Below are 12,371 nucleotides of genomic sequence, written 5' to 3'. Positions count from 1 at the left end.
TGGCTGACTTTCAGGCCGCTTGAGCTTCAGTTTCTCAATTTTCACGGATCCCTGGCGTGTAATTCCGTCGCTCTTGGTCTCCTAGAGTCCGTTCCTTGCCTTGGTGCTTCTGGAGCGTCAAATTCATGCATTTACCACCCTTTTTCAATCCAGGCTCTTAAACACACCCTGCATTACAAACACGATTAAATCAGCCATTAAACGGTATTATGTTTGTAGATCTAGGTAACAACTGGGTCTGATATGCAATATTTGACCCTCAACACAACCCCCAGCCAGCATTTTGCTAGTCCCGAGCAAAGTATGCGAAAAAATAAGTTGAGAATTACAGGACAATCTTTATGAACTCAAGTGATTTTTTTTTTTTTTTTTAAAACAATTTAGATTCGAAAATTCTAAGATGCATGAATGTTGGACATTACTTCCTCCTGGAATCAAGTGCACAATAAATTTCAAAATCAACTTTAAAGTATTTATGCATTAATTAGAACAATTCTAAACAATGAGTATCATGAGTGTATAATGAAATCTCGGCTTATCATCATTAAGAAATCCAATAGATAATTTCTGTGATAACATTGATAATCAAAACAGTATTTAGGACACTCAAAACCTAAACCAGAATTTGCCTTACAATTCTTCTTTTTTATTCTTCCCACTTTTGATTTTTTCCATCGAGGGAAAGGAGAATCGAATCCGCACCTATAGGGAGCAAACCTATGGTGAAGATTATTCGCCTAACTTTTTTCAAAGGTATCTCTTTTTTTTTTTTTTTTTTTTTTTTTTTTAATTGATCAAAACGGGCAAATTTTCCAAGCTGGTTCCTTACATGCTTAGTGATTACCAAGTTAACCCTTTAATATCAAACTGAAATCTTAATGTGAAAGCGAGATGTGACATGTGAAATCATAACTCAATTAATGTTTAAAACTTCTAATTATAAATTAACACTTCAAACTTAACTGTGAAATTTAATAGATAACTGAATCCAGGAGTCATAAAGTACCAACATCACGCATCTTGAAATTCTAAGTGCCCGAGATGGCCGTCAAAATCACTTCGAATTCATTAGAAATTCTAAAAAAATTTAAAAATTTTCACAATTTCTGCTCAAGACTAAGAAAACACTGATTAGGAAACCTAATCTCCCACCCCCAACCAAAAATCTACATTGTCCTCAATGTAAAAAGAATTAGACATGCAATGCACATGAGACAACGGAAAAATAGAAGTGATGGAAAGATAGTACCTGAACGAAAGAATCAAGAGGCTTTCCAAAGATATCTACGTAAGAGCGGGTCAGCACAAGAGAGAAACCAATAAAAAATAAAACAAAAATGAAATCCTACCCACACCACTTTCGTAGGTGCTCTCGATTGCATTTAGCGTATGCAACAAACCTTTAAACCCCTAGGTTGCCCTTAGTGGACGAGTTGTAGCCTCGTGAGGGTTTGCAGTAATGTTACCCACAAACATTGGACTAACTAATGATAAAAAATGAAATGAAATGAAGAACTGGGTTGCCTCCCAGGAGCGCTAAGTTTACCGTCTTCAGCCAGACAAATAAAGCAACTACCCTAGTCCTATGAAAGCGGGAAACTTACCTATACCTCCATCAGACTAGGAGATCAATCCTGGTAAACAGGATCCGTCAGAGGCATGGAATGTCCTCTGAATCAAATTTCTCGACAAATGGTTTCAATCGATGTCCATTGACTTTAAACTCCTTGCCATTGTCAGGATCTCTTATTTCAACGGCCCCATGCGGAAAAACAGTGACAACAATGTAAGGGTCGGTCCAACGAGATTGAAGCTTACCTGGAAAGAGATGTAATCGAGAATTGTATAAAAGGACCTTCTGACCAGGCGTGAATGATTTTCGCAAAATGTGTTGGTCATGAAATGCTTTCATCTTGTCCTTGTAAATTCTCGAATTATCGTACGCATCATTCCGGATTTCCTCCAGTTCATTCAATTGAAGTTTGCGTAGCGAGCCAGCGTTGTCCAGATTGAAATTGAGATTTTTGATCGCCCAGTACGCTTTATGTTCCAGCTCCACATGCAAGTGACAAGCCTTCCCATGGACAAGTCTAAAGGGAGACATTCCAATAGGGGTTTTAAAGGCAGTACGGTATACCCATAAGGCATCGGTCAATCGGATTGACCAATCCTTACGGTCAGAGTTAACTGTTTTCTCCAAAATGTGTTTAATTTTCCTATTAGAAATCTCGGCTTGCCCACTTGTCTGTTGGTGGTACGGGGTGCTCACCTTATGAGAGATACCGTATTTCTTCATTAAGCTCTCGAATGGTCTATTACAAAAGTGTGAGCCCCCATCACTAATGATGGCTCGAGGCGTTCCGAATCGAGAAAGGATGTTTTCTTTTAGGAATTTAATGACCGTGCGATGGTCATTCTTTCGACATGGAATCGCTTCGACCCATTTAGTGACATAATCCACGGCGAGCAAAATATACAGATTTCCAAACGATTGGGGGAATGGTCCCATGAAATCGATGCCCCAGCAATCAAATGCTTCAATGATAAGGATGTGATTCAAAGGCATCATATTTCGACGGGACAATGCTCCCAATTTCTGACAACGCTCGCAAGCTTTGCAAAACTCATGAGTGTCCCTAAACATAGTGGGCCAGTAAAAGCCACACTGCAGAATCTTGGCCGTGGTCTTTTTAGCAGAAAAGTGACCACCACAGGCCTGTGAGTGACAGAAGGAGATGACGCTCTGATGCTCATCGTCTGGTACACATCTCCTTAGGATTTAGTCTGGGCAATATTTAAATAAATAAGGATCTTCCCAAAAAAAGTGGCATACCTTGGTAAAGAATTTCTTCTTATCTTGCGCAGTCCAATGTGTTAGTATAGAACCTGTGATAAGATAATTAGCAATATCAGCGAACCAAGGTGAATGGGAGACTCTGAACAGTTGTTCATCTGGGAACATATCATTGATATGGGTCGCCTCAAGGGAATCAGAGGTATTAAGGCGAGAAAGGTGATCGGCCACTACGTTCTCTACTCCCTTTTTATCTTTAATTTCCAAATCAAATTCTTGGAGTAGAAGGATCCATCGTATCAAGCGGGGCTTAGAATCATTCTTAAAAAGAAGATACTTAAGTGCCGCATGATCTGTGTAAATAATGATCTTGGATCCGATCAAGTAGGACCTAAATTTGTCCAAGGCGAACACTACAGCTAAGAGTTCCTTTTCCGTAGTCGAGTAGTTCACCTGGGCAGAATTTAAAGTTCTACTTGCGTAATGAATGACGTAGGGCCGCTTATCTTTTCTCTGGCCTAGGACCGCTCCAAGAGCATAATCAGAAGCGTCGCACATAAGCAAAAGGTAGGCTCCAGTCGGGTGGCTGCATGATAGGTGCAGTGGTTAACGTGCCCTTAAGCTTGGTGAAAGCTTCCTGGCATTGCTCAGTCCACTCGTACGGAGCATCCTTTTGAAGAAGATTACATAAAGGACGAGAGAGGAGACTAAAGTCCTTTATGAATTGCCTGTAAAATCCTGCGTGTCCTAAGAAGGATCGCACGTCTCTGATGTTTTTGGGTAGAGGTAGGTTAGAGATAAGATCGATTTTTGCCTTATCTACCTCGATTCCTTTGGACGAGATGATATGCCCAAGGACAAGTCCCTTCTGAACCATGAAATGGCACTTCTCCCAATTAAGTACCAAGTTCTTTTCTTCACATCTTTTCAGCACACATTTAAGACTTTCCAAGCACTTGCTGAAAGATGGACCGTAAACAGAGAAATCGTCCATGAAGATCTCTAGATATTGCCCTACCATATCAGAAAAGATACTAAGCATACATCGCTGAAAGGTGGCAGGGGCATTACATAATCTGAATGGCATCCTTCGATAGGCAAAGGTGCCGTAGGGACATGGCATCCTTCGATAGGCAAAGGTGCCGTAGGGACATGTAAATGTGGTCTTTTCCTGGTCTTCAGGGGCTATCTCTATCTAGTTGTAGCCCGAATACCCGTCAAGGAAACTGTAATAGGAATGACCAGCTAACCTTTCCAGGATCTGATCAATGAATGGTAAAGGAAAGTGGTCTTTCCTCGTGACAGTATTCAACTTCCTGTAGTCAATGCACATTCTCCAACCAGTAGTGACTCTAGTTGGCACGAGTTCATTATTAGCATTGGCTACGATGGTGATTCCGGACTTCTTAGGGACCACTTGAGTTGGACTCACCCATTGACTATCGGATATAGGGTATATAATACCCACGTCTAATAGTTTAAGAACCTCGGCTTTAACCACTTCCTTCATGTTTGGATTTAGTCTACGTTGTGGTTGCCGAGCGATTTTTGCATTATCCTCAAGATATATGCGGTGAGTACAAATCGAGGGATCGATTCCTTTGAGGTCCGCTATCGTCCATCCCAGGGCTCCTTTATGCTCAATGAGAGTAGATATAAGCATACTCTCCTGTTCTTTCTCCAGGTGGGCAGAGATCACCACCGGGTATGTCTCATCTTGACCTAAATAGGCATATTTCAAATTAGAGGGCAAAGGTTTTAGGTCAAGCTTCGGCGGCTTGAGGTTAGACGGTAGAGGCACTACATCGGTTTGTGGTAATTCTTCAAATTGTGGCCTCCACCGGTTAACTTCAAGTACCGGTGCAGTATCAAGCAAGGCACACGTCTCCCTAATCATGTCATCATCAAAATCATGGGAGTGGGCCAGGCACGTCTCCAGATGGTCGGAGGATAAGGTCAGCGGTGTCGTATCTTCCACGAAAGAGTCAATCATGTTAATGTCGTGGAAATAGTCGTCATCCTCTGAGTTGCTGCCGTTATTGAAAAAAATGTTTGACTCCAATGTCAAATTTTCAAAAGACATAGTCATGACACCATTCCTGCAATTGATAATTGCATTTGACATGGCAAGGAATGGGCGACCAAGAATGACGGGAATCTGAGTGCTCATGTTATTGATGGGTTCGGTGTCCAGGATGATAAAATCTACAGGGTAGTAAAATCTATCGACCTGGACTAACACATCCTCAATTATCCCTCTTAGTACATGAACAGAGTGATCAGCAAGTTGTAGTGTGGTTAGGGTGGGTTTTAATTCACCCAAACCTAACTGTTTGTATACCGAGTAGGGAATCAGATTGACGCTCGCTCTTAAGTCAAGAAGTGCGTGATCAATTCGATGGTTCCCGATTACACATGATATGGTTGGGCTACCGGGATCCTTGAATTTCTGCGGCACGTCTTGCTTCAAGATGGCACTCACTTTCTCAGTCAAGAAGATTTTCTTTTGAATAATTTTCCGTCGCTTGGTCGTGCATAAGTCTTTCAGGAATTTGACATATGAAGGTATCTGTTTAACGACATCAAGTAGAGGAATGTTGACTTTCACTTGTTTCAACACCTCTACAATATCCTGAGAGTTAGAGAGAGGTTTTGGTGAAACCAACCGTTGGGAGAATGGAGCAACTGGCTTCTCTAGAAGTTCCGGTTCTACTTTTTGTGGGGCATCACTGGATCCATCATTGTTGTCCTCTTCTGGTTCTTGAGGCTTTTCGGGCCTAACCGGAAGAGTTTTATCAATGATCTTCCCACTCCTAAGAGTGGTGATGGATTTAGCATGCTCCATCTGATTTGAAGAGCCGGGATCATTAATCTCGTACTGCGGTTTAGGATTGGGGAGAGGTTGTGCAGGAAGCATCCCCTTTTCTATAACCGTCATACGAGAATCTATCTTTTGCATAAAATCTGTAATTCCCCGCATTGCCTGAGCCAGCTCTTGTATGGGATTTTGAACCGGTTCCTCTTGAGGTTTCACTTGATTTGGATTTTGATTGAAGAAACCTGGAGGAGTCGTCGTTTGTCCATTCCTCCAACTAAAGTTTGGATGATTTTTCCAGCCAGGATTGTATGTATTGGAGTTAGGTCCAGTAAAAGGTCTTTGATAGTTATTTACGGCATTGGCTTGTTCATTCAACACTCCTCGAAAGGCAGGTATTGTAGGACAGTTTTCAGTTGTGTGAATGTTGCAATCACAGATGCCGCAAACAATTTCATTGACCTTATCCTTCTTTCCTTCCATGGCCTCAACTTTCCTTATGAGCGTAGTCACTTTACACTTGAGATCATCCTCTTCTTTCAAGAGATATAATCCACCTTTCTCCTTTAATTGAGTCGGCCTAGACGTGGTGTTCGCCATTGGGTAATAGTCCCATGATCGTGTTTTTTCAGCAAGACTATCGAGGTAATCCCATACCTCGTCAACATCTTTATTAATGAACTCTCCATTACACATTGTCTCGACCATTTGGCGCATGGAAGATGTCAGTCCATCGTAGAAAAAATTTGTAATGCGCCACGTTTCAAATCCGTGTTGTGGGCATGAACTGACCAAATCTTTGAACCTTTCCCAACATTGGAAGAATGTTTCATCTTCCTTTTGGGCAAAGTTCATGATTGCTTTTCTGAGGGTAATCGTTTTATGATGTGGGAAGAATTTTTTTATGAATTCCCTCTGCATGTCGTTCCATGTGCCAATGGATCTAGGACGCAGTGAATGTAACCACGTCTTAGCTTTCTCTTTTAAGGAAAAAGGAAAGAGTTTCAGCCTAATTGTATCCTCAGATACATTAGGAAAACATAATGTAGCTATAATCTCATCGAACTCTTTCAAATGTAAATATGGACTCTCTGATTCAAGTCCATGGAATTTGGGAAGGAGTTGGATAACTCCTGGCTTGATGTCCATTTGTCTTGTGTTTTCAGGAAAAATCATGCATGAGGGCGTACTCACTCCCGCCGGTTGTAGATAATCTCGTAGAGTACGAGGCGGGGGTGTCTGTTGCACCTCATTCTCATCTTGGGTATCCTCCACCCTTGGTGGAAGTAGAGGAGGTTGGTCTTCAGCCATAACTTCACTTAACTCAGGGGATTTCGAGCGGTGTCTAGTCCTGCGATGGATAGTCAACCCCTCAACCAATCCTCCTTCAGTCAAGAGACGTCGAGTGTCGTCACGGGCCCACTTGGGCATGAAAACACTCGCAGCCCTCAATTAAAAACCTAACCTAAGAAAGGGAAGGAAAATCTAGAAAGAAAGAGAGAGTTGGAAAGAAATTACCAAATTGGAGTCCTAAGTTAAAAACCTGCAAAATAAAACAAAAATAAGTTAGATTCTAAAAAGAGAAGAATGATCCTTTAAAAGAAAAATAACAGTAAATTAATTTCTAAAAGAAGGTATTCTTAAAAGAAAGTGGAAATTTCTAAAATAAATTAGGGAAGATCTAAATTAGAAAGTAAATTATTAAAAGAGAACTGAAAAATAGAAAGTAGGGAAGGAGCTTACCGAATTAGAAATTTCTATCTTAAAGGCCTACAAAATAGGAAGGTTAGTTTCTAAACAAAAATTCTAAAAATAAATTAGGAAACAAATTAGATTTTAAAAGAGTTAAAATTAGAAAGTTACTAAAATAAAAAATAGAAAGTTAATTTCTAAAAAGGGAAAGAAATAACCTAATTTCTAAAAATAAACTATTTCCTACAGAAGGAATGATACTAGAATTAGAAAATTTCTAAAATTTAAACCCTAATTCTAAAAATAGGAACAAGTAGAGAGATTAGGAAGGAATTACCAATTGAAAAACTTATGTCAAGATCCTATAAAACAGGAAAAAAAAGTTAGTTTTGAACTCAAATAAAAATAAATAAAAACTAAGGTTAGTAAAATCCTAATCTTAAACTAATCCTAAAACCAATTAATTTCAGAGAATCGTAACCGTCAGTCCCCGGCAACGGCGCCAAAAACTTGTTCACTCCCCAAGTATAGGGTTGTGATGTAGTAATAAACTCGGTAAGACCGAGGTCGAATCCACAGGGACTGATACCTGTACGTTTCTTGAAACAGGTAGAAATAGAACTAGTCTAGGATGCGATCTAAACCAAATAGAATTTAAGAAATAATTGTGGAATAGTTATTTAAAACTTTAAGGAATTCAGAGGAAAGAAACTAGGGTTTCAGAGGATCCACTTGTAGGGATCAGGGAGATCTTATGCCTGCATTAAGATTTATGGAAATCAAACTGAACCTACTTGATCTGGTTTTTAAGAGATGAAAAGTATATGAATTAGAATGGATTCCATCATCTAACCATGCCCCGGAGACAAAGCAAACAATAGGATTAAACTAATTACCAACCAATCAACAATGTATGAGGCTCAGGAAGGGTACTGTCATCCTACCATGCCCATGAAGCAATGATGAACAACAGGGCTTCCTGACTTCATAAACATAAAAATAGAGAAAAAGAAATATTCAAAGCCATTGCAAACCCATTGTAATTTCAGTCACAACAGACCATTAAAGACTGAGAAAAGATTCCTTTAATAATCAACTTAAAACCAAGTTCAGTTCAGAAATTTAAATTAAATGCATGAAATAGTGTCTCCCATCTCGCTACAGGCTTCACCTCTTACCCCTAGCTAAGAGGTTTAGCCACACATGACTGGGCTAAACAAAACAAGTGATAATAGAGAAAAGAAAGAAAAGAACAAGAGGGAAAAAAAAACCAGCTTAAAAACTTCACGTCCTCTTTTCCTGTCTTCTCTATTTCTTCTCTGTTTCTTCTCTCAAACCCAACTCTTGCTCACGTCCACCTGCCTCCCCTGCTACCAAGCTTCCTCTTCCCTTTATAACCATGAAGAAACGGACGGTGGATCGGTGAGAACCCCGTCCGCTGTTTCTTCCGGAGCGTATAAGAGATGCCGCAACGCAACTAGGTGAAGCTTTTAATAAACTGACCCTCCAAGAGTGAGATCTGAGCCGTTCAGGCTCCTTGGCGATGATCAGCCAGCCTGGGAGACTGATTTGGGTAGCTAGGATCGACCGTCCGATCCTAGCCAAGCTCGCATTCCATCCCGGATCGTCCGGATCCTTTTCCGGATGCACAGTCCTGCGTAAATCATCTTCCGCTGATTCTCGGTGGACCCTATTCTTGATGCCAAAGGAGAAATCCACACCGTCAGCCAACATCCTCTCGAGATTCCCGTTAGAACAGTATATTTTTGGCTGTCAGTTGATTTGGCCCATGGGGTCTTTCTTTCTTCCGTCCGTTGTCTTTCAAAGGGTTGGAAATCACCCTATTGTCTTCCTTTGAAATTCTTCCGCCTAGGCCGTGATTCGTGGGTTCCTTCAAACCTGATGGACGGTATGGATCACTCAAATTATTGATAACCGTGGCCCACTATCCCCTGCAAATCCCGGACTCAACCGGACGCGGAAACAGGGCCTGCGCACGCTGGCTCGCTGTCGAAGTTGGTGGGGCCCACATAGATTTTATTTTGGGAAATCCACTCCATCCACTGTATTCTGCTCGAAATTTCGATTGGGAAGGGATGGTTTTGGAGCAGATTCGGCGTGACCCACGGAAGAAATCAGCTGCAATAGTTGTAGGGCAGTCCATTTGTGACCATTGAAACCAACACGTGTGCGTGCATGAGTGCATAAAGTCAACATGGGTGTGGCTAAATCGAGCCCCTCTGCATGATGGACGGCTTTGATTGAGCATTTGGACCATGATGATGGCCCACTGAGATCATCGGCAGTCTCTGTTTCATTACAGAAACAGAGTTCTCTTCACGTCCCTGTATTGCCATGCATTCTTAGTGTAAAAAGTGTACTATGTACACTGTATGATTATTATGAGAAATCCACACCAACCATCTTGTTCCTCATTTCATTTGAGCCGTGGGGACCGAAGTTAAAGCGTATCTGGACAGCGGGTGGGCCCTAAATCAGGATTTTATGGACTGATCTGTTAGTTCAGCCACTTTCATGAGGATCCAATGGCTGAAATTTGACGTGTACGGTTAGTTTTTGGTCCTCGAGCCATGTATAAAGTTTCGAGCCAAACAGATGATGGAAACCCAGTGATCTTGCATTCTGGCTGACTTTCAGGCCGCTTGAGCTTCAGTTTCTCAATTTTCGCGGATCCCTGGCATGTAATTCCGTCGCTCTTGGTCTCCTAGAGTCCGTTCCTTGCCTTGGTGCTTCTGGAGCGTCAAATTCATGCATTTACCACCCTTTTTCAATCCAGGCTCTTAAACACACCCTGCATTACAAACACGATTAAATCAGCCATTAAACGGTATTATGTTTGTAGATCTAGGTAACAACTGGGTCTGATATGCAATATTTGACCCTCAACACAACCCCCAGCCAGCATTTTGCTAGTCTCGAGCAAAGTATGCGAAAAAATAAGTTGAGAATTACAGGACAATCTTTATGAACTCAAGTGATTTTTTTTTTTTTTTTAAAAAAACAATTTAGATTCGAAAATTCTAAGATGCATGAATGTTGGACATTACTTCCTCCTGGAATCAAGTGCACAATAAATTTCATAATCAACTTTAAAGTATTTATGCATTAATTAGAACAATTCTAAACAATGAGTATCATGAGTGTATAATGAAATCTCGGCTTATCATCATTAAGAAATCCAATAGATAATTTCTGTGATAACATTGATAATCAAAACAGTATTTAGGACACTCAAAACCTAAACCAGAATTTGCCTTACAATTCTTCTTTTTTATTCTTCCCACTTTTGATTTTTTCCATCGAGGGAAAGGAGAATCGAATCCGCACCTATAGGGAGCAAACCTATGGTGAAGATTATTCGCCTAACCTTTTCCAAAGGTATCTCTTTTTTTTTTTTTTTTTTTTTTTAAAATTTTAATCATGACGGGCAAATTTTCCAAGCTGGTTCCTTACATGCTTAGTGATTACCAAGTTAACCCTTCAATATCAAACTGAAATCTTAATGTGAAAGCGAGATGTGACATGTGAAATCATAACTCAATTAATGTTTAAAACTTCTAATTATAAATTAACACTTCAAACTTAACTGTGAAATTTAATAGATAACTGAATCCACGAGTCATAAAGTACCAACATCACGCATCTTGAAATTCTAAGTGCCCGAGATGGCCGTCAAAATCACTTCGAATTCATCAGAAATTCCAGAAAAATTTAAAAATTTTCACAATTTCTGCTCAAGACTAAGAAAACACTGATTAGGAAACCTAATCTCCCACCCCCAACCAAAAATCTACATTGTCCTCAATGTAAAAAGAATTAGACATGCAATGCACATGAGACAACGGAAAAATAGGAGTGATGGAAAGATAGTACCTGGACGAAAGAATCAAGAGGCTTTCCAAAGATATCTACGTAAGAGCGGGTCAGCACAAGAGAGAAACCAATAAAAAATAAAACAAAAATGAAATCCTACCCACACCACTTTCGTAGGTGCTCTCGATTGCATTTAGCGTATGCAACAAACCTTTAAACCCCTAGGTTGCCCTTAGTGGACGAGTTGTAGCCTCGTGAGGGTTTGCAGTAATGTTACCCACAAACATTGGACTAACTAATGATAAAAAATGAAATGAAATGAAGAACTGGGTTGCCTCCCAGGAGCGCTAAGTTTACCGTCTTCAGCCAGACAAATAATGTTACCCACAAACATTGAACTGACTATACCTCCATCAGACTAGGAGATTAATCCTGGTAAACAGGATCAATCAAATTTCTCGACAAATGGTTTCAATCGATGTCCATTGACTTTAAACTCCTTGCCATTGTCGGGATCTCTTATTTCAACGGCCCCATGCGGAAAAACAGTGACAACAATGTAAGGGCCGGTCCAACGAGATTGAAGCTTACCTGGAAAGAGATGTAATCGAGAATTGTATAAAAGGACCTTCTGACCAGGCGTGAATGATTTTCACAAAATGTGTTGGTCATGAAATGCTTTCATCTTGTCCTTGTAAATTCTCGAATTATCGTACGCATCATTTCGGATTTCCTCCAGTTCATTCAATTGAAGTTTGCGTAGCGAGCCAGCGTTGTCCAGATTGAAATTGAGATTTTTGATCGCCCAGTACGCTTTATGTTCCAGCTCCACATGCAAGTGACAAGCCTTCCCATGGACAAGTTAGAACAGTATATTTTTGGCTGTCAGTTGATTTGGCCCATGGGGTCTTTCTTTCTTCCGTCCGTTGTCTTTCAAAGGGTTGGAAATCACCCTATTGTCTTCCTTTGAAATTCTTCCGCCTAGGCCGTGATTCGTGGGTTCCTTCAAGCCTGATGGACGGTATGGATCACTTAAATTATTGATGACCGTGGCCCACTATCCCCCGCAAATCCCGGACTCAACCGGACACGGAAACAGGGCCTGCGCACGCTGGCTCGCTGTCGAAGTTGGTGGGGCCCACATAGATTTTGTTTTGGGAAATCCACTCCGTCCACTGTATTCTGCTCGAAAAACCAGCCGGAAATCACTGTTTTTGGATCCAAATCGGTGTGGTC

General features: G+C 40.8%; 1 non-coding gene across 1 annotated transcript; it reads left to right on the top strand.

Annotated features, from left to right (window-relative positions):
* Nucleotides 1–6,375: 6,375 nt before the first annotated feature.
* LOC131241591 (small nucleolar RNA R71) lies at nucleotides 6,376–6,482 on the top strand. The gene has a single exon (XR_009169151.1). It is a non-coding gene; the product is annotated as a small nucleolar RNA R71 (small nucleolar RNA).
* Nucleotides 6,483–12,371: the final 5,889 nt, after the last annotated feature.

The sequence above is a fragment of the Magnolia sinica genome, chromosome 3 (genome assembly GCF_029962835.1).
Source record: "Magnolia sinica isolate HGM2019 chromosome 3, MsV1, whole genome shotgun sequence".
NCBI classification, from domain to species: Eukaryota; Viridiplantae; Streptophyta; class Magnoliopsida; order Magnoliales; family Magnoliaceae; genus Magnolia; species Magnolia sinica.
Note: the sequence above shows the minus strand (reverse complement) of the source record. Positions and strands in the feature narration are given on the sequence as shown.